The sequence below is a fragment of the Pseudophryne corroboree genome, chromosome 1, assembly GCF_028390025.1.
Source record: "Pseudophryne corroboree isolate aPseCor3 chromosome 1, aPseCor3.hap2, whole genome shotgun sequence".
NCBI classification, from domain to species: Eukaryota; Metazoa; Chordata; class Amphibia; order Anura; family Myobatrachidae; genus Pseudophryne; species Pseudophryne corroboree.
Genome location: NC_086444.1, coordinates 1,118,810,941 through 1,118,838,227, shown reverse-complemented (window position 1 = coordinate 1,118,838,227; position 27,287 = coordinate 1,118,810,941). Strand labels below are relative to the sequence as shown.

Sequence of the window (27,287 nt, the reverse complement as noted above, 5' to 3'; positions counted from 1 at the left end):
TGTACGTGGTGCCTGTACGCCGAAAGTGTCCCGCAATTCTTCTGGCCACCGACAGCATCTCTTGCACGCCCCTGTCGTTTTTTAAAAAATTCTGCACCACCAAATTCAAGGTATGTGCAAAACATGGGACGTGCTGGAATTTGCCCATATTTAATGCACACACAATATTGCTGGCGTTGTCCGATGCCACAAATCCACAGGAGAGTCCAATTGGGGTAAGCCATTCTGCGATGATCTTCCTCAGTTGCCGTAAGAGGTTTTTAGCTGTGTGCGTATTCTGGAAAGCGGTGATACAAAGCGTAGCCTGCCTAGGAAAGAGTTGGCGTTTGCGAGATGCTGCTACTGGTGCCGCCGCTGCTGTTCTTGCGGCGGGAGTCCATACATCTACCCAGTGGGCTGTCACAGTCATATAGTCCTGACCCTGCCCTGCTCCACTTGTCCACATGTCCGTGGTTAAGTGGACATTGGGTACAACTGCATTTTTTAGGACACTGGTGAGTCTTTTTCTGACGTCCGTGTACATTCTCGGTATCGCCTGCCTACAGAAGTGGAACCTAGATGGTATTTGGTAACGGGGGCACACTGCCTCAATAAATTGTCTAGTTCCCTGTGAACTAACGGCGGATACCGGACGCACGTCTAACACCAACATAGTTGTCAAGGCCTCAGTTATCCGCTTTGCAGCAGGATGACTGCTGTGATATTTCATCTTCCTCGCAAAGGACTGTTGGACAGTCAATTGCTTACTGGAAGTAGTACAAGTGGGCTTACGACTTCCCCTCTGGGATGACCCTCGACTCCCAGCAGCAACAACAGCAGCGCCAGCAGCAGTAGGCGTTACACGCAAGGATGCATCGGAGGAATCCCAGGCAGGAGAGGACTCGTCAGAATTGCCAGTGACATGGCCTGCAGGACTATTGGCATTCCTGGGGAAGGAGGAAATTGACACTGAGGGAGTTGGTGGGGTGGTTTGCGTGAGCTTGGTTACAAGAGGAAGGGATTTACTGGTCAGTGGACTGCTTCCGCTGTCGCCCAAAGTTTTTGAACTTGTCACTGACTTATTATGAATGCGCTGCAGGTGACGTATAAGGGAGGATGTTCCGAGGTGGTTAACGTCCTTACCCCTACTTATTACAGCTTGACAAAGGGAACACACGGCTTGACAAATGTTGTCCGCATTTCTGGTGAAATACTTCCACACCGAAGAGCTGATTTTTTTGGTATTTTCACCAGGCATGTCAACGGCCATATTCCTCCCACGGACAACAGGTGTCTCCCCGGGTGCCTGACTTAAACAAACCACCTCACCATCAGAATCCTCCTGGTCAATTTCCTCCCCAGCGCCAGCAACACCCATATCCTCCTCATCCTGGTGTACTTCAACACTGACATCTTCAATCTGACTATCAGGAACTGGACTGCGGGTGCTCCTTCCAGCACTTGCAGGGGGCGTGCAAATGGTGGAAGGCGCATGCTCTTCACGTCCAGTGTTGGGAAGGTCAGGCATCGCAACCGACACAATTGGACTCTCCTTGTGGATTTGGGATTTCGAAGAACGCACAGTTCTTTGCGGTGCTTTTGCCAGCTTGAGTCTTTTCAGTTTTCTAGCGAGAGGCTGAGTGCTTCCATCCTCATGTGAAGCTGAACCACTAGCCATGAACATAGGCCAGGGCCTCAGCCGTTCCTTGCCACTCCGTGTGGTAAATGGCATATTGGCAAGTTTACGCTTCTCCTCCGACAATTTTATTTTAGGTTTTGGAGTCCTTTTTTTACTGATATTTGGTGTTTTGGATTTGACATGCTCTGTACTATGACATTGGGCATCGGCCTTGGCAGACGACGTTGCTGGCATTTCATCGTCTCGGCCATGACTAGTGGCAGCAGCTTCAGCACGAGGTGGAAGTGGATCTTGATCTTTCCCTAATTTTGGAACCTCAACATTTTTGTTCTCCATATTTTAATAGGCACAACTAAAAGGCACCTCAGGTAAACAATGGAGATGGATGGATACTAGTATACAATTATGGATGGACTGCCGAGTGCCGACACAGAGGTAGCTACAGCCGTGGACTATTGTACTGTACTGTGTCTGCTGCTAATATAGACTGGATGATAATGAGATGTAGTATGTATGTATAAAGAAGAAAGAAAAAAAAACCACGGGTAGGTGGTATACAATTATGGATGGACTGCCGAGTGCCGACACAGAGGTAGCTACAGCCGTGGACTACCGTACTGTGTCTGCTGCTAATATAGACTGGTTGATAATGAGATGTAGTATGTATAAAGAAGAAAGAAAAAAAAAAACCACGGGTAGGTGGTATACAATTATGGACGGACTGCCGAGTGCCGACACAGAGGTAGCTACAGCCGTGGACTACCGTACTGTGTCTGCTGCTAATATAGACTGGTTGATAATGAGATGTAGTATGTATAAAGAAGAAAGAAAAAAAAAACCACGGGTAGGTGGTATACAATTATGGACGGACTGCCGAGTGCCGACACAGAGGTAGCTACAGCCGTGGACTACCGTACTGTACTGTGTCTGCTGCTAATATAGACTGGATGATAATGAGATGTAGTATGTATAAAGAAGAAAGAAAAAAAAACCACGGGTAGGTGGTATACAATTATGGACGGACTGCCGAGTGCCGACACAGAGGTAGCTACAGCCGTGGACTACCGTACTGTACTGTGTCTGCTGCTAATATAGACTGGTTGGTAAAGAGATGTAGTATGTATGTATAAAGAAGAAAGAAAAAAAAAACCACGGGTAGGTGGTATACAATTATGGATGGACTGCCGAGTGCCGACACAGAGGTAGCTACAGCCGTGGACTACTGTACTGTGTCTGCTGCTAATATAGACTGGTTGATAAAGAGATGTAGTATGTATGTATAAAGAAGAAAGAAAAAAAAACCACGGGTAGGTGGTATACAATTATGGACGGACTGCCGAGTGCCGACACAGAGGTAGCTACAGCCGTGGACTACCGTACTGTACTGTGTCTGCTGCTAATATAGACTGGTTGATAAAGAGATGTAGTATGTATGTATAAAGAAGAAAGAAAAAAAAACCACGGGTAGGTGGTATACAATTATGGATGGACTGCCGAGTGCCGACACAGAGGTAGCTACAGCCGTGGACTACTGTACTGTGTCTGCTGCTAATATAGACTGGTTGATAAAGAGATGTAGTATGTATGTATAAAGAAGAAAGAAAAAAAAACCACGGGTAGGTGGTATACAATTATGGACGGACTGCCGAGTGCCGACACAGAGGTAGCTACAGCCGTGGACTACCGTACTGTACTGTGTCTGCTGCTAATATAGACTGGTTGATAAAGAGATGTAGTATGTATGTATAAAGAAGAAAGAAAAAAAAACCACGGGTAGGTGGTATACAATTATGGATGGACTGCCGAGTGCCGACACAGAGGTAGCTACAGCCGTGAACTACCGTACTGTGTCTGCTGCGACTGGATGATAAATAATGATATAAAAAATATATATATATCACTACTGCAGCCGGACAGGTATATATTATATAATGACGGACCAGCTGGACACTGTCTGTCAGCAGAATGAGTTTTTCATAGAATAAAAAAAAAAACACCACACAAGTCACACGACGAGTGTTTAACTTTTTCAGGCAATCACAATATAGTATACTACTAACTATACTGGTGGTCAGTGTGGTCAGGTCACTGGTCAGTCACACTGGCAGTGGCACTCCTGCAGCAAAAGTGTGCACTGTTTAATTTTAATAATATGTACTCCTGGCTCCTGCTATAACCTATAACTGGCACTGCTCCCCAGTCTCCCCCACAATTATAAGCTGTGTGAGCACAGTCAGATATATACATAGATGATGCAGCACACTGGGCTGAGCAGTGCACACAGATATGGTATGTGACTGAGTCACTGTGTATCGTTTTTTTCAGGCAGAGAACGGATTATATTAAATAAAACTGCACTGTCTGGTGGTCACTGTGGTCAGTCACTACTAAACTCTGCACTCTCTACAGTACTCCTAAGCTCCAGTAAATCAAGTGTCTCTGTCTCAAATCAATCTCACTCTCTCTCTTCTAATCTAAATGGAGAGGACGCCAGCCACGTCCTCTCCCTATCAATCTCAATGCACGTGTGAAAATGGCGGCGACGCGCGGCTCCTTATATAGAATCCGAGTCTCGCGAGAATCCGACAGCGTCATGATGACGTTCGGGCGCGCTCGGGTTAACCGAGCAAGGCGGGAAGATCCGAGACGCTCGGACCCGTGAAAAAAAACATGAAGTTCGGGCGGGTTCGGATTCCGAGGAACCGAACCCGCTCATCTCTAACCCTGACAGCAGCAGCCTGACCCTACTGTACGTTGATGTAGCAGCCTGGTGCAGGGGACCAGAGCCTGCCCCCCCCCCCCCCCCCCACACTTCCCTTTCCAAAGCATGATGGTGATACCCCTACTATAGACATGTGGAATTGTGCACCCTGATAGCCTACCCCACCATCTGTGCCAAAGGCTGCTAATCTTTTGTCAGCAGTCATATCCCCACGAGTACTTGTCGGCTGCTTTATGAGCTGCATAATTGCAAAAATTGCATTTACTGTTATGCATTATTGATTATATGTGTTAATACATATGAACAGATATATTTATATACCTTGAGGTGCCCTCATGGGACTTTGGGGAAAATGTAATAAAGGATACCCTGTACATTAATGGTCTATCGCCAGCACTAACTGCGCCGGCAATAAGATTCACAGTGACAAGTCTACGTAACTAGCACTGTAAATGTAATCAGCAATACTCAAATTTATAAAATATAATTATTTTTTTTAAATCTGTTTTTGAACTAAAAAGTATATTCATTATAAGTGGAACTGAGGGCCCACGTCTAGCATGCAGGTGTGTGAGCTGTCTCCGCGGGGCGTCTTAGTACCGCTCAGCTAGCTATGCTTAATTGCATTACAGACTCTGGATAGTAAATTGAGATTTTTTTTTATTTTACCAATACAAAGAAAGCTCTGCCTAGATTTCACTGCCACATATAGCAGTTCCTATTAGATGTTATTCACTATCTGTTTATTTTCTATCAATTACATTTTGCAAATTAATGATAATGTTATAATGTTTGACTAACTTTTCAGCTATTCAGTTCTCAACTAAAATATTCAATTATACACATTTCCCTTTTAAAGCAAATTATTCATACAGTACAGTATATCAGCTGTTCGTTATGCTTACCCCACCATCTGTAATGCAACCAGGACCTGGAGAGGTAGGGAGATCCGGACTCTGCAATGAGAGTGACAGCAGGAAACAGTCACTGCTCAGTGCTAGAGCCGATGTCCAATCAAATCTGCCTCACTGACAGGGGCGGGCTCTAAGGTGGGATTCAGGCACGCCCCTGTCACTGAGGCAGCTCTGCTGGTGCCTCTACTACATTTTTTTTCAAAGGGCTTTTCCTGCCCTCGTTTTGGCTCCGCCCCCTGCCCGTCCCCCTCCTCAGGCACTTTAGTGTTGTCAGTGGGAGGCAGCGCTCTCAGCTGCCTCCCACCCACATTTTGTATTTCCACATCAAAAATCATTAGAAAAATTCAAAGAAGATCATTATGACACAGGACGTGTTATAACTATCTTCTTTCTATAATTAAACCATTATGACAGGGGAGGCACTGCCTCCCCTGACTGCACGTCCCTGCTGTATTCTATGTAGCACAAACTATATTGCAGTATCGGGGTTGGATGGCACCCGGCAAGTTTACCTTTTTGTGAGCAGGGGAGTGCCGTTTTTATATATATATATATACACACACCAATGTTGCCGGCACTCAGATTGCCCCATGGGCTGCCTTGCTCTGATGCCTTCCACTAGGGTGTTACCCCCATATCCAAGCAGCAAATAAACGAGGCGGCACTTAGAGACTTGTACTTCAACGTGACTTTAGTGAAAACACAGCATATCAACGTTTCGGGGCGCAAAGCCCCTTCATCAGGATAACCAGTGCACAATACAAAACACCCTTAAATAGGTACACTCACCCCCTGAGGTCCACCCCATGCCGGGTCGCCGCGGTGCTCCAGGCCTCCCTGGAGTGATCACTTCCGCCGGAAGTGACGTCGCGAATGACGACGCGGGTCCCGGCCGCGTTACCATAGCGACCCTGTGAAACAAAACCCAATCGTTCAGGAGCAGCCGCTGACAGTATAGAAGCTAGGATACTGGATATACATATATCAAAACGGCAGCTCTAAAGTGCCTAAGACTGTAAAGTGCATGTAATCATTACATAATATAAAGTGCATCAGTGAAAGAGATAAAGTGCATCAGTGAAAAAAATCAATTAAAACAGTGTTACAAACAGTATTAAAAGGTGTCAAAACTGATCACTCATGTGCTATCATGAATGTAAACCACATAATAAAATCTCCATTCGGTGAGCAGGTAATCTATCACATCCCTGCTTGCGACTCTCAAGTGTTAAATGTGCAATGTAACTGTAAGTAACCTGTAGCCTAATCTATACTCCAAGGTCGCTCCCCAGACCGTCCCTCTGACATGGACTAATAACAATCTTCATAATCACCAACAATAAATAATAATCCAGTTAAAACATCTCCAGCATATACATAAATGACATCTGCATATAATTATCACAAACAAAATGAAAAAATGCTGGACATAAAAAATAAAATGAAAAATGAAGCACATAAAGAGAGCACATATAGACTCCACACAGTGGGCAGCAGCATCTTATACCTAAACATAAAGTCTCTATGGAAACATATAAATTAACTCTAAATTAAATGTATGTAATCACCACTTATACCACAGGGCCATTTATGTCATCAGACCACCTACTGTCTAACCTCCTCCAATCAACCTCTGTTCCCTCTCTCTCTACACAAAGTAGTTGAGACCCAGAGATTCATTGGGACCCTTTGGCCGTATCGTATCTAATCTGAAGATCCAACGGGACTCAAGTTGGAGTAGCTTGAGAGACCTATTGCCCCCTCTAATCGATTCTGGAACATGGTCGATGATTCGATACTTTAAAGTTGCCATTGCATGTTTGAACCCTGCAAAGTGACGGGCAACTGGCCGATCACTCGAACCTGAATTCAAGGCGGCCCTAATGGCCTGTCTGTGTTGGGCCATTCTGGTTTTGAACTGACATTCCGTTTTCCCTACATAGTAGAGTCCACACGGACAAATGATGACATAGATAACAAATTTGGAATGGCATGATAAAGGCCAATTTATTGTAAACGTCTTACTAGAGTGGGGATGTGCAATTATGTTGCTACACGTCGTGCATCCGATGCATTTATAGCATCCATTTCCCCTACTTAAAAAATGTGGTGGCACTTCTTTTTTAAATTTACTTAAATCAGTCTTTACCACCAGGTCTTTAATATTTTTACCCCTTCTATAACTGGGCATGATCCTAGTGTTCCTTAGTCCTTTTAAATCGAGGTCCGATGTGATCATCGGCCACAAAATCTTAGCTCTCTTGCTGGTGTATCTGCTCATTGTGTCATATGTATTGACCCAGGGTAACCTTTCTTTCTTGTTTTGAGGGGTCTTTTTAGACAACAACTTAACCCTCCCCTGGGTGATGGCCTTAGCACGAGCTTGCCTCAACAGAGACCTAGGGTAGCGTCTCTCTATAAACTTGTTTTCCATGATGTCTAATTGTGTCTCTAAATCTCTGGCCGTGCTTGTAATTCTGCATACTCGTAAAAACTGGGAGCAGGGCAAACCCTGGATGGTCGGAGTGGGATGAAAACTACTGTAACTAAGCACAATGTTTCTGTCTGTAGGCTTTGTGAACAAGTTAGTAATAATCTCTCCTTCACAAATCTTAATGGAGATATCCAAAAACTCAATCTGTGTCATACTGCATTTGAGGGTCATTTTAATGGGACTGGTAGAGTTATTCTGTGCCGTGATGACTTCCTGGAGCATTTGCTCACCACCTGTCCAGAATATTAACAGATCGTCTATATAACGATAGTACAGGAAAATTTCCTTAGCCACCAGAGGATTTTTATAAACCATGCATCTCTCTACCTCCCACATAAATGTGTTGGCAAACATAGGTGCCACCGCAGATCCCATCGCAAAACCCGTGACCTGTCTGAAGAACTTGTCCTCAAACAGGAAATAGTTGTGGGTCAGGGTGAAATTCATCAACTGTAAGAATAGATCAATATCAGGACCTGTATACGCAGCATTTACAGTTAACAATCTCCTCACCGCCTGCAACCCTCCACTGTGCGGGATGCATGTATAGAGGCTTGTGACATCTATAGTGGCTAACAACACCCCCTCAGGTACCTTCTCAATACTGGCAAATTTATTCAGTAACATATTGGAGTCTTTTAAATGTGTAAATGTTTGTTGCACACACGGCTGCAGAAACGCATCTAAAAAGATGGCTAAGGGTTCGCACAGAGACCCCCGAGCTGAGATAATTGGCCTCCCGGGTGGTCTCTGCGTGTCTTTGTGTACCTTAGGCAAGGTGTAAAACACTGGTACCACCGGATGCTCGACACTAAGTTTCTGGATCACCACATTCGACAGCAAGTCCTGTTCACCTGCATTTTTTAACAAAAGCCTCAATTCCTTCATATATACCAACGTAGGGTCTTTCTCAAGCGGACAGTATGTTTCCACATCATTAGTGTTTTGTACAACCACAGAGCCCCCTTTATCAGCCTCCCTAATTATAATGTCTTGTCTTTTACTGAGAGACTTAAGGGCAGAATTATCCTCCTTAGACAAATTATTATGGACCCGTGGCGATTTCTCTGTCCCCGCCAGTTCTAATAGCCTACTAAAAGTTTTCAAAGATGCATTGCTAGACCGTGGATCAAATCGGGAACTAGGACCCAGTTTTCTAATTCTCATAGGCATATTGCTGTCAGAGGGCATATTGATCTGTTTGTCAAAATGTTCTTTGATTTTAAGAGTTCGATACAGTTTGAAAGTGTCAATTTTCCATTGGAATTTATTTGGCCTATTCGTCGGCACAAACGAAAGACCCTTTTCAAGGACGCTTACCTCAGCTGGCGACAGGGGGCTTGATGAAAGATTGAAAATTAGGTCCTTCTCGCTCTTGGTGGTCTTCCCCTTCTTTTGCTTGTCTGCTTGCCCGCCACGTCTGGTGTATCGGCGTCTCGGGCCGTTGGGATTGCCCGAGTCTTTACCCCTAAAGGGGTCGCCTGTGTCGTTCCTTTCTTCTGTGTATATCCCTGGTCATCAGAATCACTAGCAGACGTATGGCCTTGGCGAGAGGCAGGATATCTTTGGCAGAATCTTGGCCCTTTGTTGCCTATCGTATTACCGCCTGTGCTTCCTAGCCACGTATATACAGTGTTGTGCATAATCTTGTTGTACCTTCCGTAATTTCTCACTTTTAAATTTCAGGAGGTCAAGGCGGTATTGTTCCACTTGTTCTCCGAGTTTCCGCAATATGGCCTGGTCTGTAGTAAGTAGGCCACTGTGTTCAGACTCATATCTCAGCTCGGGGGTCTCTGTGCGAACCCTTAGCCATCTTTTTAGATGCGTTTCTGCAGCCGTGTGTGCAACAAACATTTACACATTTAAAAGACTCCAATATGTTACTGGATAAATTTGCCAGTATTGAGAAGGTACCTGAGGGGGTGTTGTTAGCCACTGTAGATGTCACAAGCCTCTATACATGCATCCCGCACAGTGGAGGGTTGCAGGCGGTGAGGAGATTGTTAACTGTAAATGCTGCGTATACAGGTCCTGATATTGATCTATTCTTACAGTTGTTGAATTTCACCCTGACCCACAACTATTTCCTGTTTGAGGACAAGTTCTTCAGACAGGTCACGGGTTGTGCGATGGGATCTGCGGTGGCACCTATGTTTGCCAACACATTTATGTGGGAGGTAGAGAGATGCATGTTTTATGAAAATCCTGTGGTGGCTAAGGAAATTTTCCAGTACTATCGTTATATAGACGATCTGTTAATGTTCTGGACAGGTGGTGAGCAAATGCTCCAGGAAGTCATCACGGCACAGAATAACTCTACCAGTTCCATTAAAATGACCCTCAAATGCAGTATGACACAGATTGAGTTTTTGGATATCTCCATTAAGATTTGTGAAGGAGAGATTATTACTAACTTGTTCACAAAGCCTACAGACAGAAACACCGTGCTTAGTTACAGTAGTTTTCATCCCACTCCGACCATCCAGGGTTTGCCCTACTCCCAGTTTTTACGAGTATGCAGAATTACAAGCACGGCCAGAGAGTTAGAGACACAATTAGACATCATGGAAAACAAGTTTATAGAGAGAGGCTACCCTAGGTCTCTGTTGAGGCAAGCTCGTGCTAAGGCCATCGCCCAGGGGAGGGTTAAGTTGTTGTCTAAAAAGACCCCTCAAAACAAGAAAGAAAGGTTACCCTGGGTCAATACATATGACACAATGAGCAGATACACCAGCAAGAGAGTTAAGATTTTGTGGCCGATGATCACATCGGACCCCGATTTAAAAGGACTAAGGAACACTAGGATCATGCCCAGTTATAGAAGGGGTAAAAATATTAAAGACCTGGTGGTAAAGACTGATTTAAGTAAATTTTAAAAAGAAGTGCCACCACATTTTTTAAGTAGGGGAAATGGATGCTATAAATGCATCGGATGCACGACGTGCAGCTATATGGCTGCTAGCAACATAATTGCACATCCCCACTCTAGTAAGACGTTTACAATAAATTGGCCTTTATCATGCCATTCCAAATTTGTTATCTATGTCATCATTTGTCCGTGTGGACTCTACTATGTAGGGAAAACGGAATGTCAGTTCAAAACCAGAATGGCCCAACACAGACAGGCCATTAGGGCCGCCTTGAATTCAGGTTCGAGTGATCAGCCAGTTGCCCGTCACTTTGCAGGGTTCAAACATGCAATGGCAACTTTAAAGTATCGAATCATCGACCATGTTCCAGAATCGATTAGAGGGGGCAATAGGTCTCTCAAGCTACTCCAACTTGAGTCCCGTTGGATCTTCAGATTAGATACGATACGGCCAAAGGGTCTCAATGAATCTCTGGGTCTCAACTACTTTGTGTAGAGAGAGAGGGACCAGAGGTTGATTGGAGGAGGTTAGACAGTAGGTGGTCTGATGACATAAATGGCCCTGTGGTATAAGTGGTGATTACATACATTTAATTTAGAGTTAATTTATATGTTTCCATAGAGACTTTATGTTTAGGTATAAGATGCTGCTGCCCACTGTGTGGAGTCTATATGTGCTCTCTTTATGTGCTTCATTTTTTCATTTTATTTGTGATAATTATATGCAGATCTCATTTATGTATATGCTGGAGATGTTTTAACTGGATTATTATTTATTGTTGGTGATTATGAAGATTGTTATTAGTCCATGTCAGAGGGACGGTCTGGGGAGCGACCTTGGAGTATAGATTAGGCTACAGGTTACTTACACTTACATTGCACATTTAACACTTGAGAGTCGCAAGCGGGGATGTGATAGATTACCTGCTCACCGAATGGAGATTTTATTATGTGGTTTACATTCATGATAGCACATGAGTGATCAGTTTTTACACCTTTTAATACTGTTTGTAACACTGTTTTAATTGATATTTTTCACTGATTCACTTTATCTCTTTCACTGATGCACTTTATATTATGTAATGACTACATGCACTTTACAGTCTTAGGCACTTTAGAGCTGCCGTTTTGATATATGTATATCCAGTATCCTAGCTTCTATACTGTCAGCGGCTGCTCCTGAACGATTGGGTTTTGTTTCACAGGGTCGCTATGGTAACGCGGCCGGGACCCGCAACGTCACTTCCGGCGGAAGTGATCACTCCAGGGAGGCCTGGAGCACCGCGGCCGCGGCGACCCGGCATGGGGTGGACCTCAGGGGGTGAGTGTACCTATTTAAGGGTGTTTTGTATTATGTACTGGTTATCCTGATGAAGGGGCTTTGCGCCCCGAAACGTTGATGTGCTGTGTTTTCACTAAAGTCACGTTGAAGTACAAGTCTCTGAGTGCCGCCTCGTTTATTTGCTGCTTATATATATATATATATATATATATATATATCTTATAAACACAGCCCGGCACTCCTCTTTGCATAAGAGAAAATTGCCCAGGTGCCTTCAGTGTGGGATCAAAATAAAGGAAAAAACCAGCGGCACTCAGGGTCTTGTGGAGAAGTAGATTGTATGTAAGGCATCAATGAAAAAACATCGATGTTTTTTCATTGATGCCTTAAATACAATCTACTTCTCCACAAGACCCTGAGTGCCGCTGTTTTTTTCCTTTATATATATATATATATATATATATATATGCCAATCCCATCCAATAAACTGTATTAATACAGAGAGCATCAGCATGATATTGTGATATTGACATTTCTGTGCTAGTGTTTACCCATCATCCCCTTGTCAGCCATGTTCTAGTCTCTAGGCTGTTCCAGCTCTATGATCAGTATCTGGAGAGGAAGCAGAAGAACCTATCCAGGCTCCTGACGGACAAGGTATGTGTTTGTATCTGCAGAGTGTCTGTTGGAGTGATTGCTTTATTACCGTATGCAGGAAATGTCAGGCACAGAATAACATTCACATGTGTGAAGTGTAGCCAGTGTTACATTGCTTACATTACTCATATCTATTCGTTGCAAAGCATTCACAAGAATTCCTCCAGACGAATGTTTGAGCCATAACTGATGAGGTAACTTCCATTGTCAGAGGTATCCGGACTAGAGATCTACACTAAAAAAGTCTACAGTCCATAGGTCTACCACTAATGGTAGACATGCATTAGGTTGACAGGGTCATAAGGTCGACAGGGTCAAAAGGTTGACATGTAAAAGGTAGACAGAGGTCGACATGGTCAAAAGGTCGACATGACAAAGGTCGACACATATGGTAGACACAAGTTTTTGTTTGGTTTTTTAATTTATTTCAACTTTTTTATACTTTTACATCCACGTGGCCTACGATTGGGAATAGTAACCTTGCCCAAAGCAACGCTGACATCTGCTATGGCGAAAGGAAGTATTCCAGAAAATGGGGGCGCCTTGGCTCTGTTTTCTGGGCGTGCCATAGCCCGTGGCTGTGTCCTTGGACATGACCTTACTGGGCCCGGCAGCGTGATTAGGGCAGATATCCTGAGTAAGCTGTCATCCTTGCACGCAGCAGAGGATCACAGAAGCCAGCACTGGGCGTCTTTGTACTTTAGAAGCCTTCTGTGACTGTAGCAGAATTTTGCACAGCTGCTGTGTGCAGATGCAGCGGCTGTGCTATAGCGTCCACCACTGAATCAGCCTCTATGCTCCATGGCCACTGACTACCGCGCACCCAGAAAACAGAGCCGATGCGCCCCCGTTTTCTGGAATACTTCCTTTTGCCTCACCAGATGCCAGATGGAGTCACTAAGATAAGATGGACAGAGTTAGAAATTCTCGTCACAGGATTTTATTCACATTCAGTGGTGTTGTAACTGCACAGCAACCCTGATATACTTATGTGGTCCAAGTGTATAGCTACAGTAGGTACAGGAAGTACAACTGCTAGCGGGGTGAGGCCACCTCCAGGGCCCTGCCCTCCACCTGCAACCAATTATGGTGTATCACACTGTAAAACTAAGTGTGGGAGGGCGCTCCCCTCCTGAGCCCCCTGGGAGGTTTCTTTCTTTGCAGTGTGCTGCCATATTCACATCTGCTGTCCCAGCGGGCCGCCTCCTTCTCTCCAGTCCTCACTGATGTTGGAAGGAGATGTGGCCATGGTCTTGGGATATCCGACTCACTGCAGGATCAGCATGGCCATGCCTCCAACCAACACCAGTGATGAAAGGTGAGATGGAGCTGGTCCACTGGGCAGCAGCACACTGCAAAGAAAGAAGAAGCATCCCAGGGGGCTCAGGAGGTAGGTGTCTGCCCCCCACTTAGTAGGCCATAGTGAATTTTTGCTGTGGGGCCCCCTAGGTCTAGTTATACCCCTGGCGTGGTCTCAATGCTGATATTTTTAAATTACCCCCTCTTGCCATGGAAGTGTGTTTAGAAGGTACAGGAAACTGTCTAAATCAAAAGTAGAACCTACAATGTCTTCCCTGTCTAATAAAGTCAGTGCTGGTGCTACATAAAACATAAAAACAGCTAAAATAACAGAATTTGGCGGTAATTTTGATCCTACGGTATTATTAACCTCAATAACATTAATTTCCACTCATTTCCAGTCAATTCTGAACACCTCACACCTCACAATATTGTTTATAGGCCAAAAGGTTGCACCGAGGTAGCTGGATGACTTTGCTAAGCGACACAAGTGGGCGGCACAAACACCTGGTCCATCTAGGAGTGGCACTGCAGTGTCAGACAGTATGGCAGTTTTAAAAAACTAGGCCACAAACAGCACATCATGCAAAGAAGAAAAAGAGGTGCAATGAGGTAGCTGTATGACTAAGCTAAGCGACACAGTGTGCAGCACAAACACCTGGCCCATCTAGGAGTGGCACTGCAGTGGCAGACAGTATGGCAGTTTAAAAAAACTAGGCCACAAACAGCACATCATGCAAAGAAGAAAAAGAGGTGCAATGAGGTAGCTGTATGACTAAGCTAAGCGACACAGTGTGCAGCACAAACACCTGGCCCATCTAGGAGTGGCACTGCAGTGGCAGACAGCAGTGTCTGACTGGAGCATGAAGGGTCCACCGGGGGTATGCAGTGGTAGGAGCCCATGATTAGAGGTGTGGCCAGTCTCAAAACGGGGTGTAGTCAGCCACCACAGAGGTTTGGCTAACCATTATAGAGTACCTGGTCTGGACTCTTTGATAATTTATATAGTAATTATTGCTAGTGCGTGCATGATAATGTGCCAGATTAATGACAGCAATGTACTGTAGAGAATACATCATAATCCTGTGCAGTATAAGGTAACATGTATAATATATAATGCAAGTGCACAGTCTATAACCTTATCCCTAGAGGATTAGGACCCTCCCCCAGGCAGTGGGGCCTACCGGTGGTTTCACCTGGCCCACCTAGGAGTGGCACTGCAGTGTCAGACAGGATGGCACTTTAAAAAACTAGTCCCCAAACAGCACATGATGCAAAGAAAAAAAGAGGTGCTCCAAGGTCGCTGGATGGCTAAACTAAGCGACACAAGTGTGCAGCACAAACACCTGGCCCATCTAGGAGTGGCACACAGTGGCTGAATGCCGAAAGTGGCCCGCAATTTTTCGGGCCACCGACTGCATCTCCTGCACGCCCCTGTCAGTTCTCAAAGAATTCTGCACCACCAAATTAATTGTATGTGCAAAACATGGGACATTCTGGAATTTGCCCAGATGTAATACACGCACAATATTGCACAATACCCCTAAACCACTTATACGGCAGTACAACTGGATTTATACGGCAGTACCACTGGACTGGATTTATACAGCAGTACCACTGGATTTATACGGCAGTACCACTGGACTTATACGGCTGTATCACTGGACTTATATGGCAGTACCACTGGACTTATACGGCAGTACCACTGGACTGGATTTATACGGCAGTATCATTGGATTTATACTGCAGTATTACTGGACTTATACGGCAGTATCACTGGACTTATATGGCAATAGCACTGGACTTATATGGCAGTACCACTGGACTGGATTTATACGGCAGTATCACTGGACTTATACGGCAGTTCCACTGGACTGGACTTATACGGCAGTATCGCTAGACTTATGGCAGCACAGGGACACCACCACTGGATTGATGCAGGACAACACAGCATCACTGCACAGGACTGGACTTATACAGCAGCACTGGACAAATGGCAGCAGAGGAAACCACAACTGTGACTGGACTGATGCAGCACAGGGACACCACCATTGGACTGATAGAGGACAACACAGCACCACTGCAATGGACTGGACTTATACAGCAGCACTGGATATACGGTAGCAGAGGACACCACCACTGTGACTGGACTGATGCAGCACAGGGACACCACCACTGGACTGATGCAGGACTACACAGCACCACTGCAATAGACTGGACTTAAACAGCAGCACTGGACATATGGCAGCAGAGGACACCACCACTGTGACTGGACTGATGCAGCACAAGACACCACCACTGGACTGATGCAGCTCCCGTTCACAGTGTATGGGAGGGCGGCGCTGGGAGATTATGTGATCTCCCAGCGCCGCCCTTGCCACGTCACTAGCAGCATCACCAACCCGGCAATATGTGGGGTTGGTGAGCGCTGTGTGAACGGGGGCTGTAGCACGGGTCGCAGCCGTGTCAGGCGACACGGCTGTGACCCGTGCTACAGTGGAAAAGGGGTATCACTTGGACTCAGAGACTAGGTAGGGAACAGGGCAGGCCAGAGGCGACAATGACAGCCATCACATGCTGGAGCTCTTCCCGCCGTCTCACACACACACACACACACACACACACACACATACACACACACACACACACACACACACACACACACACACACACACCAGTGTTTTTGTTGGAAGCCAATTAACCTACCATTATTTTTGTATTATGGGAGGAAACCGGAGTACCCGGTGGAAACCCACAAAAAGCACAGGGAGAATATACAAACTCCACACAGTTAGGGCCATGTGGGAATCAAACCCATGACCTCAGTGCTGTGAGGCAATAATGCTAACCATTGCACCATCCACACTGCCCTGCCCCTATATTACTGTTGCAAGCCTTTGGCATGCACTGACCCTTTTTTAAACATGGTGGGCACCCAAAGGAATCTTTTGCCCTGAGCTCCATAAGGTCTAGAGCCGACCCTGTCACTAATGTAAGATTTTTAAATACTGTATTGTTTATTTTCATATGTAACATGCCACCGGTTCCGGTTTGAATGGTCGACCATGTTATGGTCGACAGTCATTAGGTCGACCACTACTGGTCGACATTGGCATGGTCGACATGGACAAATGGTCAACACATGAAAATTGTCCACGCGTGAAAGGTCGACACAGAAAAGGGTCGACATGAGGGGGGTTTTCTTTCTTTTTGTTGGTGTCATTTTCTGCGTAAGGTGACAGGGAACCCCAATTAGTGCACTGCCTACCCTCGCATGGCTCGCTTCGCTTGCCATGCTTCGGGCAAGGTGCCTCGTTCCGCTACCACTGCGCTCGGCACAGATTACCGTTCCCAATCATAGTCCACGTGGATCGTAAAGTATGGAAAAGTTCCACAAAAGAAAAAAATTAGAAAAACTCATGTCAACCTTTTCATGTGTCAACCTTTCACGTATCGACCATTTTCATGTGTCGACCATGTATCCATGTCGACCATGCCAATGTCGACCAATAGTGGTTGACCTAATGACTGTTGACCATAACATGGTCGGCCATCCAAACGGATACCCATGCCACCACATGTTGACTAGGCCACCAATACAATACATACCCTTGCTCCGGTCACCATGGTGCCTATGTACACCTCTGGTCAGAATACCGATACTGGTATCCTGATGGCCAGGATCCTGACACTTTTAGGGTAAGTATTCTAACCTAACCACAACCCTCACTTCCCGCAGTCTAGATCTACCCCCCCCCCCCCACACACACACACACACACACACACACACACACACACACACACCGCAGCCTAACCCTATCTCCTGCAGCCTAACCCTCCCTAACCTCCCCCTGATACTTACATTTGGAGTGTCAGCTGTTGGGATTCTAGAGTCAGCATTCTGTACATTGGGGTGGCAACTACATCCTGCGGGATTAACATATACATCATATATTGGATGCAGCTCTGTATATGGCACAAATAGCTTTTCAGCATACTGTGCAGTGGCGGATTTAGGGGGGGCACCAAGGCACGTGCCCCCCCTGTCATTTTTAACCGTCTGCGCCGCTGCACGCACCCGGCACCCGACATGTCTCCCTCCCCTGTCAGTTGCTGCTGCTGCTGCTCTGCGTGTGCGTTCCTCCTCCTGATTGGCTCCCTGGAGAAATGTGACCTGCAGTCAATGCAGACTGCAGAGGAGCCGAGCAGGAGGAGGAACACAGATCCAGGCGGCAACGGCTGAGGGACAGTGCACCACCACCGCCGCCGCCGCTGAGGATCAGCACCCAGGAACAGTGCACAGCAGCGCAAGGGTCCGGGAGAGCAGCCGCCAACCGAGCAAGACGACGCCTGCCTGACTGGCCCCGCTTTCTGCTGGTGAGCGGTCTTTTGTTGGGGGGGGAGTGGGGGTGACCCGGGGGGGGGGGGGGGGGAATAGTTCTGCTGCCTGCTGTGAGTGGTCTTTTGCTGGGGGGGGTGATCTGGGGAGGGAGAGAATGGTGCTGCTGCATGCTGTGAGCGGTCTTTTGCGGGGGGGGGAGGGAGTGGGGGGGACCTGGGGAGGGAGAGAATGGTGCTGCTGTGAGCGGTCTTTTGCTGGGGGGGGAGTGGGGGTGACCTGGGGAGGGAGAATGGTGCTGCTGTGAGCACTTTGAGCACGGTTGATTCTATATCGGAGTGGGAGAAGGGACCTTCTGACGTACTTAGGGGAGGAGACACGTCACCAGGGGGAGGAGCTATGGGCGAACAGGGTACCCAAAAAGTACGCTCGCCACGCTTCGGGCTCGGTGGCTCGCTTTGCTTGCCACCTGATTACTAAAGGTAATAGTTGGTGGCGTGGATAGTAGAGTAACTATCCTGCTGGCATAGCTCCTCCCCCTTGTGTCGTGGCTCCGCCCCCTGACGGAAAAGGTCCCTTAGCCCACTTGATTCTAGCATCTACCCTTTGAGCACATTGAGCACTTGACCACACCCCATCACACAATTGGTCACACCCACTAAAACTTGGTCACGCCCACTCCACTTCTGACTCCACCCCTCCTTGATAGCACAACCACTTATGGTGCCCCCCCTGTAATTTTTTCTGGATCCGCCCCTGATACTGTGTATGCACAGAAGCAAATTTATCCATTTATGGCCAGGTCTCTCCTTATGTGAGGAGGGCGTTTCAGTTGCACGCAAGAGTCCCGTGTCGTGTGAGTGTCATGAGCGTATAGCGGGCCTAATTCAGTAAGGATTGCAGTTACAAAGCTGCTTGCAGCAGCAATATGTTAAAGTATGTATTGAATTAAAAATGTGTTTAATTCTTTTTACATATTTATACATTATATTATTTATACATACATAAGCCTCCATATTTGTGTTGTTATCCTGTATTTTCTGATGATGGGGGGTGTCTGCCCAAAAATGTAGAAGTAACATCACTTTCTACGGGAAGCAGTCACAATACTGCCGGAAAATACAGACGCCGGAATCCCGACTTGCGGCCACAATCCCGATGTTAGAATGCCAATGAGGGGAGGAATCCCGGCGTCAAAATCAGTTGGTGGGAATCACGATCATCCTCTCAGCGGGACGGGGAGGGTTAGAGTTAGGCACCCCCCAGGAGGGTTAGGGTTAGACACCCCCAAGGGATGGGTAGGGTAGGGGGCAGGGGAGGATTAGTGTCTTAACTATGAGGCTGCCAGGATTTTGATGGCCAGGATGCCGTTGTCGGTATTCTGACCGCTGGCATCCCGTCCATGTATTCTGCCAGGGCAGGTTACTTTTGAATTCTGCATGATTGCAGCAATGCACAAAAAGAAAAAGAAAAGATTGTCTCTTTGTTGGCGCACAAAAGGAGAAAGAATGATTTGATCTAAAATATAACTTTTAATAGTGATCAATTAAAATAGATGTGAAATATATCTGAAAAAATATTTTATTAATAAAGATTTTATATCAATTAAAAATATTCACTGTGTCACTTGTTTTATTTCCATTTGTTAGTTCTAAGGGTCCAGACCACTCGTAGCATATATCCATCAGTTGGTGTGATTTTAGATGGTGTGTCACTTTGCAGGGGACCGAAAAGGAGGCTCGTGTGGAATGGGTCCACGATACCCTTACTTGAGCTTAATATGATTTATATTTAAGTCTCCTTTCCACACTGTTAGTATATTACAGAAAAAATATCCCGTAATGTAATGCACTTTTTAAATGCAATATCATTTCTATAACACCCCCCGTCCTGTAATCTCTCATACAGATGATTGCTTGCCTGTTCTTAGTACTAAGCCGAGTTATTGGAACAGGACACTGTCATAATTAAAGTCATACAGTGTTGCGATCCCCTTTTGAATTGACACAATACTGTCACATTTGTTACTTGCCTATGACAAGGAGTTTCTATAATAAGGGAATTCGTGAATATAATGGGATGAATTAATGCATGATATGCTTGTATTCAATATCATACGCCTGTCTTTTACAGTTTTATCCCATTATATTATTGGCAAGAGGCCATTGAGAAATAACCACAATATTTTATGTCATGTGATAATAATTTTACATGTATATCATGTCCTTGTTGTGTACCAAATGTGTAGTACAGTGTTGGTGATTTAATACATTTCTTATTTAAATCTCAAAGGATATCACCGTATGTAAAGGCAGGGGGTCACTGAGACCTATGCAGTAAATAACGTCTCTCTTTATTTGGTTATACGATTTTTTATGTTACAGATTGGAATGCACCTAAAGTATCTTTGCAGCGATGATTTAATGTTTAATTAATCTCTCATATATCTCTCAGAGATATATGAGAGATTAATTAAACATTAAATCATCGCTGCAAAGATACTTTAGGTGCATTCCAATCTGTAACATAAAAAATCGTATAACCAAATAAAGAGAGACGTTATTTACTGCATAGGTCTCAGTGACCCCCTGCCTTTACATACGGTGATATCCTTTGAGATTTAAATAAGAAATGTATTAAATCACCAACACTGTACTACACATTTGGTACACAACAAGGACATGATATACATGTAAAATTATTATCACATGACATAAAATATTGTGGTTATTTCTCAATGGCCTCTTGCCAATAATATAATGGGATAAAACTGTAAAAGACAGGCGTATGATATTGAATACAAGCATATCATGCATTAATTCATCCCATTATATTCACGAATTCCCTTATTATAGAAACTCCTTGTCATAGGCAAGTAACAAATGTGACAGTATTGTGTCAATTCAAAAGGGGATCGCAACACTGTATGACTTTAATTATGACAGTGTCCTGTTCCAATAACTCGGCTTAGTACTAAGAACAGGCAAGCAATCATCTGTATGAGAGATTACAGGACGGGGGGTGTTATAGAAATGATATTGCATTTAAAAAGTGCATTACATTACGGGATATTTTTTCTGTAATATACTAACAGTGTGGAAAGGAGACTTAAATATAAATCATATTAAGCTCAAGTAAGGGTATCGTGGACCCATTCCACACGAGCCTCCTTTTCGGTCCCCTGCAAAGTGACACACCATCTAAAATCACACCAACTGATGGATATATGCTACGAGTGGTCTGGACCCTTAGAACTAACAAATGGAAATAAAACAAGTGACACAGTGAATATTTTTAATTGATATAAAATCTTTATTAATAAAATATTTTTTCAGATATATTTCACATCTATTTTAATTGATCACTATTAAAAGTTATATTTTAGATCAAATCATTCTTTCTCCTTTAGTGCGCCAACAAAGAGACAATCTTTTCTTTTTCTTTTTGTGTCTTCAACCTTATTGTCTATGGCGGCACCCCCAACATATAACAGTGAATCAATACCACAATACATGTATTAATGGGGTTCTTTTCATTTAATAAAGAACATATATTGACCTTTTGACTGGTGCAGAAGTTTTTCCCTTCCCCCTTGCCCCTTTTTGTTGAAATGATTGCAGCAATGGCATGCAGATACTGTAGCTGGCTTTATACACAGGAGTGCCAAACCTACTTGCATGATAAATTCCCATATTATTTAGCATTGAGTGCCAATATGCCGGACTAGTACGCCCAATAGGTGCTAGACACGCCCCTCCAATGGTGCACCCCCTATTAAAATGTGCTGTGCACGCCTATGGTGCACAATTTATGTTCATTTTCTTTTCTCTATCTTTCTTTAACCATGTTTTGTTTGCAGAAAGCAGATAACATATGCTTAAAGTTTCCGTTTCTGGGAAACCTGAGAGGACACAAGCTCTGCAGCTAGATGTTTATGTTCAATTATTATTTGCTGTGTCAGTTTTTAAAAGTCATGTGAATGTTCTGGGTTTTTCAATTAGAAAGACTGCATGTCCTGCAAATATATATTTGTATTTAATCTTAATACAGTTTTGTATATTTTAGCATTGTTGCCTAATAACGTGTTCTGTGTGGAACTATTGACAGCACCTGATTTAGGGGCCTATTTATGAAGGTTGTTTCATAAAATTATGTAGACATGGCGGTCTTTAGAATACGTTCTGACCAGGGCTGGCCCGAGCCTAATTTTTTTGGCAAGCTAATATAGATTTTGGCGCCACTCACTATGGTATGGGTATTGTGGGTGGAATTACAACATGTGTTGAATTGATGCCCCTCCCACATACAGTCAGATTTACATAAACACTAAAAAAGCCAGATTCATATAAACACTGAAAAAGCCAGATCCACATAAAAAAAAAAAAAAACTTTGACCATTGTTTTTCTCCATGGCTGGGGTCAAATGGACTTTGGGCGCACCCCCGAGTAGCTACTAATTGGAAAGGATCGCTGCAGCCGCAGTTCCCCCCGTGTCGGCAATTGTTACAGGGGGCTGCCCGGCTGCAGAGAACACACTGCAGCCGCGGCCCCCCTCCCCTCTGCTGCACAAGCCTGAGCCCTGCCTGTGCAGAGATTCAGAAGCTGTTCGCCATCTCAGAATGGTGAACAGTTTCACGATCAAACACCAAAAAAAATGCTTTCTCAGAGTTTTATGAATGTCACAATTTCTACATCTCCTGCAGACTTTTTAAGGTTGACGAATATGCCCCATTGTCTCCATAACCTTAGATGATAAATTCCCCAGCTTTAAAATTATGACTTCAATTCTCATCCATAGCCCTATATGTGTGTTCTCCTCAGTAGTGGAACATGTGCAAAAATATCATTTGGGCCCCCCCTTCTCCACCCCAACCCAAGTTAACAATGGGGGTAATTCTGAGTTGATCGCAGCAGCAAGTTTGTTAGCAATTGGACAAAACCATGTGCACTGCAGGTGTGGCAGATATAACATTTGCAGAGAGAGTTAGATTTGGGTGGGTTATTTTGTTTCTGTGCAGGGTAAATACTGGCTGCTTTATTTTTACACTGCAATTTAGATTGCAGATTGAACACACCACACCCAAATCTAACTCTCTCTGCACATGTTAAATCTGCCTCCCCTGCAGTGCACATGGGGGGTAATTCCAAGATGATCGCAGCAGGAATTTTTTTAGCAATTGGGCAAAACCATGTGCACTGCAGGGGGGGCAGATATAATATGTGCAGAGAGAGTTAGATTTGGGTGGGCCATGTTCAATCTGCAATCTAATTTGCAGTGTAAAAATAAAGCAGTCAGTATTTACCCTGCACAGAAACAAAATAACCCACCCAAATCTAACTGTCTCTACAAATGTTATATCTGCCTCCCCTGCAGTGCACATGGTTTTGCCCAATTGCTAAAAAAAATTCCTGCTGCGATCAACTTGGAATTACCCCCATGGGGCCTAATTCTGAGTTGATCGCAGCAGCAAGTTTGTTAGCAATTGGGCAAACCATGGAGGTCATTCCGAGTTGTTCGCTCGCAAGGCGATTTTAGCAGTATTGCACACGCTAAGCCGCCGCCTACTGGGAGTGAATCTTAGCTTCTTAAAATTGCGAACGATGTATTCGCATTATTGCGATTACAAACTTCTTAGCAGTTTCAGAGTAGCTTCAGACTTCCTCGGCATCTGCGATCAGTTCAGTGCTTGTCGTTCCTGGGTTGACGTCACAAACACTCCCTGCGTTCGCCCAGACACTCCTCCGTTTCTCCAGCCACTCCCGCGTTTTTTCCGGAAACGGTAGCGTTTTTTCCCACACGCCCATAAAACGGCCTGTTTCCGCCCAGTAACACCCATTTCCTGTCAATCACATTACGATCGCCGGAGCGAAGAAAAAGCCGTGAGTAAAAATACTATCTTCATTGCAAAATTACTTGGCGCAGTCGCAGTGCGGACATTACGCATGCGCACTAAGTGGAAAATCACTGCGATGCGATGAAATTTACCGAGCGAACGACTCGGAATGAGGGCCCATGTGCACTGCAGGGGGGGCAGATATAATATGTGCAGAGAGAGTTGGATTTGGGTGTGGCGTGTTCAAACTGAAATCTAAATTGCAGTGTAAAAATAAAGCAGCCAGTATTTACCCTGCACAGAAACAAAATAACCCACCCAAATCTAACTCTCTCTGCAAATGTTATATCTGCCCCCCCTGCAGTGCACATGGTTTTGCCCAATTGCTAACAAACTTGCTGCTGCGATCAACTCGGAATTACCCCCAATATGCTGACAGAGAGAGGCAGGGAACTCAGAGGTTGACTTATACCCCTTTCACATCGCACTGAAAACCTGGTACCGACACGGCATATTGCCGTGTCGAAACGGGTCCGTGTGCGATGTGAAAGGTCCAATTGGGAATTAGCGGGTCGCCTGACCCGGTAATTCAACCCGGTAAAAAAGAAGGGTTCTTACCGGGTTGATTACCGGGTCAGGCGCAGTGTGAATGGGAGCCGTTCCGATGCGAATCGGCTCCCATTCACAGCATAGGCAGAGGCGGCGCAGGAGATGAGCTCATCTCCCGGCGCCGCCTCCACCCCCGCCCCTGCTGCTGCTGCTCCCTCCGCTGCTATGGCAACCGACCCGGTATATTGCCGGGTCGGAAAGCCAGCAGAGGAGCGCAAATGCCGGATCCCACCCGGTAAGTACACGTTTGTCTTACCGGGTAGGATCCGGCATTTGCGATGTGAATGCGGTAATAGAGAGAAAGAGGGTGACAATGAAAGGCAAGGGGAGGGGAGGGCAGGGCAGGGGTTAACATATTGCTGGTCTGGTCAGCAGTGGGCCTTTAAGTCCTAAGGGGCCGGTGCAATGCACCTGCTGCACCAATGGTAGTTCTACTTCTGGTTCTCATTGTGTTTTTGCATGGACTGCCACCAGGTGTTCTATTTTCTCCAATAGTACAGACAAACTGTTAGATTAATTGGACTCCGGTAAAAAATATATCCTGGGGTGTGCGTATGTGCACTTGTGTGTTGAGGAACTTACACTGTAGTGTACAGTGATGCTGGGACTGATGTGTGTGACACATATTCTGTGTACAGCGGTAATGGTGGTACTATATAAATAGATAATAGTACTAAACTAAAATATGCTCTATCTGAAAAGGCAAAATTGAGATTTTGTTCTGTTTTGGGAAAAATTTTGTACAGATCTACAAAAAAACAAATATTTTTGTATTTTGAACATATTAATTTCTCTGACGTCCTAGTGGCTGCTGGGAACTCCGTAAGGACCATGAGGAATAGACGGGCTCCGCAGGAGACTGGGCACTCTAAGAAAGAATTAGGACTACTGGTGTGCACTGGCTCCTCCCTCTATGCCCCTCCTCCAGACCTCAGTTAGAATCTGTGCCCGGCTCGAGCTGGTTGCACACTGGGGGCTCTCCTGAGCTTCTAGTAAAGAAAGTATTTATTAGGTTTTTTATTTTCAGTGAGATCTGCTGGCAACAGACTCACTGCTACGAGGGACTTAGGGGAGAGAAGTGAACCTACCTGCTTGCAGCTAGCTTGGGCTTCTAGGCTACTGGACACCATTAGCTCCAGAGGGATCGAACACAGGCCCAGCCTCGGTCGTCCGGTCCCGGAGCCGCGCCGCCGTCCCCCTTGCAGAGCCAGAAACAAGAAGAACGTCCTGGAAATCGGCGGCTGAAGACTCTGGTCTTCATTAAGGTAGCGCACAGCACTGCAGCTGTGCGCCATTGCTCCCTATGCACACCACATACTCCGGTCACTGATGGGTGCAGGGCCGCTGGGGGGGGGGGGGCGCCCTGTGCTGCAATTAGAGTACCTTAAATTGGCAAAACAACACATAATATAGTCTAATAAACTATATATGTGTAAAAATCCCCTGCCATAATATTAATAAAAGAGCGGGAGAAGCCCGCCGAAAAGGGGGCGGGGCTATCTCCCTCAGCACACTGGCGCCATTTCCTCTTCACAGCTCCGCTGGAAGACAGCTCCCCAGGCTCTCCCCTGCAGTTTCCAGGCTCAAAGGGTAAAAAAGAGAGGGGGCGCACTAAATTTAGGCGCAAACTGTATTGTATAGCTGCTATAGGGAAAATCACTTTGTGTAGTGTAAATCCCTGTTTATATAGCACTGTGGTGTGTGCTGGCATACTCTCTCTCTGTCTCCCCAAAGGACTTTGTGGGGTCCTGTCCTCAGTCAGAGCATTCCCTGTGTGTGTGCGGTGTGTCGGTACGGCTGTGTCGACATGTTTGATGAGGAGGCTTATGTGGAGGCGGAGCAGGTGCCGATAAATGTGATGTCACCCCCTGCGGGGTCGACACCAGAGTGGATGGATATGTGGAAGGTTTTACACGACAGTGTCAACTCCTTACATAAAAGGTTCGATGACATAACAGCTGTGGGACAGCCGGCTTCTCAGCCAGTGCCTGCCCAGGGGCTCAAAAACTCCCGCTACTTCAGATGGCAGACACAGATGTCGACACGGAGTCTGACTCCAGTGTCGACGACGACGAGACTAATGTACATTCCACTAGGGCCATCCGTTGCATGATTACGGCAATGAAAAATGTGTTGCACATTTCTGCCATTAACCCAGGTACCACTAAAAAGGGTATTATGTTTGGGGAGAAAAAGCAACCAGTGGTTTTTCCTAGAGATGAGCGCCGGAAATTTTTCGGGTTTTGTGTTTTGGTTTTGGGTTCGGTTCCGCGGCCGTGTTTTGGGTTCGACCGCGTTTTGGCAAAACCTCACCGAATTTTTTTTGTCGGATTCGGGTGTGTTTTGGATTCGGGTGTTTTTTTAAAAAAACCCTAAAAAACAGCTTAAATCATAGAATTTGGGGGTAATTTTGATCCCAAAGTATTATTAACCTCAAAAAACATAATTTACACTCATTTTCAGCCTATTCTGAACACATCACACCTCACAATATTATTTTTAGTCCTAAAATTTGCACCGAGGTCGCTGTGTGAGTAAGATAAGCGACCCTAGTGGCCGACACAAACACCGGGCCCATCTAGGAGTGGCACTGCAGTGTCACGCAGGATGGCCCTTCCAAAAAACCCTCCCCAAACAGCACATGACGCAA

General features: G+C 45.4%; 1 long non-coding RNA gene across 2 annotated transcripts in view; it reads left to right on the top strand.

Moving 5' to 3' along the window:
- Positions 1-18,008: 18,008 nt before the first annotated feature.
- LOC134927824 (uncharacterized) overlaps positions 18,009-27,287 on the top strand; it is a 238,618-nt gene continuing 229,339 nt past the window's right edge. For both annotated transcript variants that reach the window (XR_010177744.1, XR_010177742.1), the window contains exon 1: positions 18,009-18,232. This is a non-coding gene — a long non-coding RNA (uncharacterized LOC134927824). The remainder of the gene's footprint in view (positions 18,233-27,287) is intronic.